Below are 7,728 nucleotides of genomic sequence, written 5' to 3' on the forward strand. Positions count from 1 at the left end.
ATTCTTAATAATAATGATAAGTTTAGTAGTAAGTCTGAAAAATGTGTTTTATTAGGTTATTCAAATGTCAAAAAAGGTTATAAATTACTAAGTCTTGAGTCAAATTCTATCATGTTTTCTAGAGATGTCAAATTTTATGAAACAGTTTTCCTTTTAAACTTAAGTCCAAAGCTATTGATATTTCTACTGATAATGATCATATAAACTTTTTTGAGTCTGAGTCATCTAAACCAAACGCTTCTCAAAGTCCTAATGATGAAGGGGGAGTTATTACTGAAGAAAACAGTGGCAGTGATCAAAATCTCATTGATACTCCAGAGGAGGAGACTGAGATTATTGATACCACTGATTCAAGTGAATCCGATACTAACCCTGAGGGCACAAATACTTTTTTTGATTCTGAAAATAACAATGATCAAAGTAACACAGATGGTGAAAACCAGATGAACTTAAGAAGGTCAAGTAGGATTAGAAATATTCCTACTAAATTAAATGATTATGATCTAAATTTTAAAGTTAGATATCCAATGAGTAATTACTGTAATTACTCAAACATGGTGGATAGTATTAAACGTTTCACTTCTTCTCATGATAAATCTTTTGAACCTCAATCTTATAAGGAAGCCTGTAAAGATCCAAAGTGGATTGAGGCTATGAATAATGAAATTGAAGCTTTACATAGAAACAATACTTGGGTTGTTTCTGATCTTCCTGTAGGAAGAAAAGCTATTGGCTGTAAATGGATTTAAAGGATTAAATATAAATCTAGTGGTGAAATTGAAAGGTACAAGGCTAGACTTGTAGCTAAAGGGTTTAGTCAAAGAGAAGGTCTTGATTATGATGAGACCTTTCTCTCCTGTGGTTAAAATGGTTACTATTAGATGTTTGTTAAATCTTGCTATTCAATATGATTGGGATTTGTTTCAACTTGATATTAATAATGCTTTCTTATATGGTGATATGTGTGAGGAAGTTTATATGGAATTACCAAAAGGTTTTGGTGATAATAATAAGTCTAAAGTATGTAAACTAACTAAATCTTTATATGGACTTAAACAAGCACCAAGAATGTGGAATGCTAAACTTACCTCTGCTTTACTTGAATATGGTTTTGTTCAAAGTAGTAATGATTATTCTTTGTATATTTTGTCTAAAGATGATATGTTTGTTGCTTTGCTTGTCTATGTGGATGATATTATTATTACTGGTGATGTTATGCGAGGTGTAGTACGAAATACTATTATTTTTAATATGAAATACGGTATAATATGATACAAGTTTTATTTATTTATATAGATGAGATATACCTAAACCTTGCTACAACACTTATAGGCAGTGTACCTAATCGTAGAGTAGTGTAGTTTTTAGTAAGTCCGGTTCATTCCACAATGAGCTAGCTGAGTTTAACGCTATATGTATTTTAAACTATATTTGTATATATATATATATATATATATATATATATATATATATATATATATATATATATATATATAAGTAATATTATTATTATTATTATTATAAAAGGGGGTTTTACCGTTTAGTGACCGGTTTGTCGATTTTAAATAAAGCGTAAAGATAAATGACGATAATATAAATGACAGAATTAAAATTGCGATAAAGTAAATTACATTAATTAAAATGACAATAAATAAAGGTACGATGAAATATGAAATAAAAGTATTATGCTTATTTAAACTTCCGTAATCATGATGTTTGACGTTTTGATTTTAATTTATTACCCTGGGTTAATTGTCCTTTGTCCTGGATTATTTGATACCTATTTGGTTTTTGTCCATAATAGTCCATCGGTCATAATTATAAAATGCTCGTCAAATTAACCTTATTCCCGAAGTCAAATATTTCAACTAATTAGGCATTCGAACTGTAACAAGGTTTTAATACTTTGTTTAATGATTACAGCAGGTTATCGACTGCGTGTAATCCAAGGTTTTATTACTTTACTAACAATTACACCAATTATCCTTGTATCTAATCCACACCTGTTATAATTAGTCCATGAATATTAATTTACCCACTTGATCAGAATGAATAATCAATTACCCAACCCACATAATTAATTAAATGATTGTAAACGATGTCGTATAAACGTCACTAAATAGGACATTCGTAATCAATTTAATAATTATTAGTTTAACTAATTTGAAGATAGGTTCGACAGGTTTCAATGAGTTGTCGTTCAATTAGACAATACCCCCTACCTATTAATAGTCAATAGTCCAATGTTCACAAGTGTCGGTCTTTTGTCCAAACCTTAATTATGGTACAAAATCTAATAGCCCCGTCTTAATATTTAGTCTAACATCATGATTACTTTGGCTCAAATAAGCATAATAATAACTTAGTTACGAGACATTAAATTAAAAAGGAAGAACATAGCTTACAGTGGTGATTAATTGCGTATCGTTACACGGACAGAATTTCAACTTACAAAACCTTAGAACATTTCTTACATTAACCCAATTATTATTAAACTTAATTTAAACTTAATATTATAAATATATATATATATATATATATATATATATATATATATATATATATATATATATATATATATATATATATATATATATATATATATATATATATATATATATATATATATATATATATATATATATATATGTTTTCGTTACAGAGAAGGAAAAGAAAAAGATGTTTTTAAACTCATTCGAAAAATGCGGAATTTATAGACTTGGCCACCATTTCCCTGCCATGCGATCGTATGGCCATCTGGATCCCGCTCAATTACTTTGTTTTCTAGTTTGCCGACGTTTTATTTAAATATATATAATTTATATAATTTATATTAATTATATATATATTATATTATATTCTTGTGCATAGTTGACTTGTAATTTTAGGTCCGTTGCATCGCGCGTTGATAGTTGGCTCAGATCCCGGTTCCGGATTTTCGAACGTCCTTTCGTACGCGGAGATATCTTGTACTTTGCGTTTCGCGGCTTGCATTCTTGTAATTTTTAGACGTTTCTCATCATTAAATTGAACCACTTGAATTATATCTTGTACATTTGAGCTTTTTTGGTCATTTGCGTCTTCAAATCGTCATTTTCTTCTTTTGTCTTCGCACTTATTTATTTAAACAATTATTACATAAAAATTGAACAATTACAACTAAAAGCTTTACATATTGGAAGGATATTGATACTAAATATATGTTCATTTAGAGCACTATCAAATATCCCCACACTTAAACGTTGCTTGTGCTCAAGCAATACAGAACTTGAAATAAAATCACACTTCACTCGAATCACTTTTTTTATTCTCACACTTTATACATCAGTGATTTTGATACGGCAGTATAAACAATGATAGTAACGATGTGGTTTACAGTCCCACATGACTATTAAAAATTTAGATCCTTTAAGGAAATTGGATCTTTATGAAAATATTTGATCTTTTGAAAATTCATTCTAGCTTTTACCCTAGATAAGTTTTTCAGAATAACCCTTCACCGGTGTTTGCAAAATGTTTTTGTGGGTTTTGTGGGTTTTGTGGGTTTCAGATTTTAAAATTTTAGCTCAAAACTTGCGGTTTTGTGTCACCCACTTGCTAACCTTGTATTAGGAAAGCACACGTCCAGTATACTTGCTTCGTATATTACCTTTCAGTAAACTACCATCCGGTTGTAAAGGAAAGCGTTGAACAAGCAACTGTTAAGGCAATGTTTAATGACATGCAGATGTTCATGGTCTAAAACGTGTCGGATGCAATTACTATCCTTTGTAGGAGCAATAGTAAAGATCATCCTATAATTTTTCGATCTGGAACAAGGTCCTATCTTCGATCATGCTATGCAACCACCGTTCTTACGGTTGACATCCGATTTGGTTCAGGTGATCTAATGAATTCCAGGTGAATTCTTAGGATTTTACGTTCAATGGTAATGAACGCATTGATAATAGGTTTTCAGAAAACAAATCGGTTTTAATTTGATCAAATTATTTTCTCGTTCAAGCTCGAGTTTAGATATCATTGAATTTCATGAGTTTGAATTCTCAATCTTTAAAGTCAATCTCAAGGATTGAGTAATATCAGGTTTAAAAGCTGATTTTTAATCTTTAAGGAGATTATCCTTTTTGGGGGTCTGATTCATTAGTCTTATCAAGCTAATTTGCACGGCGCCCTCCCCATTTTACGAGACAGATCCTCTCATGGTTAGGATAAGTCTGACCACTTGGCAACCCTGTTTGATGCTGAGGTACGTGGATTTCCTGTTGATTTTAGAGATGATTTTTCTAGATTTTTCGTAAACCTACAGCTGGTCTGGACGACAACTTCCTGACCTAAATCAAGAAGCGTGTGTCTTTTTCGGAAGACTTTACTTCCTTTTAATGATGGAATTGATTCATCGTGTAGATCCATCTATTCTTTCAAAGGTATTACAATAAATCGGGTAAAACTGATTAGTTTAGTCTAAAGCAAAAGTACCTGCAATAATCTGTACCAAATATGTGATATGTGTTTTAAAGAACTTGGTAAATTCTTCCCACACTTATCTTTTATTTATTCTTTTCTTTGCCTTTTTATTCTCTTCTATTCCATTTTAAATGAATTCAAGCGTTTTGGGTTGTTTCTCCATTTATGTTCTCTTCAAGGTAACAATAATTTCGGTATTAATACCTAGTTTTATCGTTCATAAATATGCATAAACATGATTTTGAATTCATTTAGTTGAAATTTTTTCAAATTTCACAAAATTTGGCAATTAAACTAAGTGTAAACCCGAGAGAATTTATAACCCTTCCCCACACTTGAGATCATGCAATGCCCTCATTTGCATGAAATCGGACTATAATTATAAATTCATGAGGGTGATTAGTGTAGAAAAGTGATTAAAAATACCGAGTTTGCAAACATATTGTTTTGTATCACATTTGATATTTTACGTCTTGTCGTTAAAATTAGTTGCTTTTGCTGAACTTAATGCCAGTCTTTGAAAGTGCGATGTTTTACCCTGTTTTGTACATAAGATAAACAATGTATTTGTGTATTCAAAGCAAAATAATACATACAATTCATTGAGAATACATTTATTCAATCTTTATTTCACACTTGTTATTGTTCAAACATTACTTTTAAGCATTGTAATTTTAATTAAATTGGTTCTAAGTTAATTGATCAACCTTTATGTTTAAGTAAAATGCATCATATCTAATAAGAAACCAATTGGTCATTTTAAGAAGTTGTGAATTCAAGTTCACGGATATATATATATATATATATATATATATATATATATATATATATATATATATATATATATAGAGATCAAGGGATAAGTGGTATTTTTGGAATAAGGGGATAAGTAAAATGAGATTTTTATATCTTTTACATTAGAGCTCCAATTTAAAAAAAAAAAATTCCGTGATTAACTGACATTGTGTAGATTCATAATTTTATTTATTTATTTATTTATTTTTTAACAGAAGCTTAAAATGCATGTGATGTATGTTAATGTGTTTTGAGGTTTTTTTTGAGTTATTTTAGGATTTAGCCCGATTTAGAGTTTAGGGTTTAGGGTTTTCGGGTATATTCCGTAAACCCTCAACCCTAAACCCTAACCCCTAAACCCTAAACTCTAAACCGTTCGTATTTAAAACTCGTTCTAAAACCCTAATTTCTAAACCCTAAACCCTAATTACCAAACCCTAAACACCATTTTTTAATCAAAAGTCATTTTTTCTTTGTTTTTTGTTAAGATGCATATGATACATAAAAAGAAGTTAACATGCATCAAACAGCGGATAATGTGACGCCCCGTACAAAATCAACATGTACGGATTATCAACAACAGGATCATTACAAGGTCAAACACTATATGCTGTTTTAAAATAAGTTTGCATTCATAAAACGGAGTGACGTCTTAACCAACATTAAAAGTTTTACATCCAAAAGTATGCTTCTATGAATAGAAGCAATTAATAATAGTACGTGACCCAATGGTCGTTACGAATACATTGTTCAAAAGTAATAAAGTTTAAATGCAAAATAAACGTTTCATACGAAGACATCTCTAATAAGCGCAGCGAGAGTCTACAAAGCATGGCAACTACAGCGGAAGCAATCAAACCTTAAGCACCTGAGAAAAACGTGCTTAAAAACGTCAACACAAAGGTTGGTGAGCTATAGTTTAACGTAACAGTAATGTAAGGTAGGCCACGAGATTTCAGTGTTTCAAAACAGTAAGAAAAGTATATGTATAATCGTAGGCACTTGGTAACTAACTTAACGTAAATAACACCCCCTAAAAGTACACTTGGCGAGTGCGTAAGTTTATGAAATATTAAACACCCGTTAAATGCTAGCGCGACTAGCCCGAGTGGGGATGTCAAACCCTATGGATCCATATCTAAGATTCGCATTCATCGGTTCAAAGACCAATGACTAAACGTTACCGAGCTAAGGGGAAAGTTTATGCCATTGTGTAGGTTTTTCGTATGCCCGAGAGACGTATTTAATTAATGTGGCTGATATGTTATGATCCAAGTCGGGTCATACCCAATAACAAGCTTACCGACACCTTAAACGTATTTGATCTTAACTATGGGATCATTAAACGAATATGCGACACTTGGATTTTAGAAAATCGGGTTTCTAAAATATTATCACTTGAGATAAATTGTTTGGACAATTTATATATTAAGGATTTGATTATTTATATGTATAAATAATTATGTTTTGTTATACTTTATAAATTGGTTTATAAAGTACAAGTAACCTATATTTATAACTTGAACTTTAATAACAAGTTTTATATAAAATGTAACAAGTTTTATATAAATTATACTTATTATTTAAATGATACAAGAATGCAGATTTTGGGACTCCTAGGTGACATCCCATGCTTGCTTGGTTACTTGTAAACAATATATTCCTTAAGGCATGCAAGACTCTCTTTAACCAAGGGATTCCTTGACTCAAGTGAGTGAGAAAACAAGTAATACACTAAAAAAAACTGCAGTTTTTCTGCTGAAAACACAGCTGCTGGCTGTGGCAGTTTAGAGGGAAAAAGAGAGTGTTTTTGCATGGTAATCTTGTTAATCAAGTGTCTAAAATCCTAACCAAACAAAGGAAGGTGTTGGTGCATCAAAAGCTTGGGGTATTACACACTTGAGGCTTCAAGTTAGAAGCTTTCTTGCCTTCATCTTCATCATCATCTTGCACATTTGTAAACTACCCTCAACTAGCTTGAGGAGGTATTATCTCTAAACCCACTCTTAATTTGTAAGTATGTTTCACAACTTGATCCTATTTGGGATTTAACTTTAAATGGTTAAAGATTTACAAGTTTTAAAATGGTAATTTATACGCTTCCGCAAATATTATTTCTTGAATGATTATAAGTATTATGGAACTTGTTAAATCCTAACAATGGTATCTAGAGCCGAAGTTGTTGAAATATGCTTCGAGATGGTTATTAAACCCACTATAATTTTGCATTCTATGAACATGCATGAAGTAGAATGTAAAATTTTCGGTTTTGAGTGGTTTGTCATTTTGGCCAAAATCACTTGTGATTCTGCATTCTGTGTTGCCGATCACTTGTGATTCTGTGTTGCCAATCACTTGTGATTCTATGCTGCCGATCACTTGTGATTCTGTATTGCCAATCACTTGTGATTCTGTGTTGCAGATCACTTGTGATTCTGTGTTTCCAATCACTTGTGATTCTGTATTGCC

The sequence above is a fragment of the Rutidosis leptorrhynchoides genome, chromosome 1, assembly GCF_046630445.1.
Source record: "Rutidosis leptorrhynchoides isolate AG116_Rl617_1_P2 chromosome 1, CSIRO_AGI_Rlap_v1, whole genome shotgun sequence".
Taxonomy (NCBI): Eukaryota; Viridiplantae; Streptophyta; class Magnoliopsida; order Asterales; family Asteraceae; genus Rutidosis; species Rutidosis leptorrhynchoides.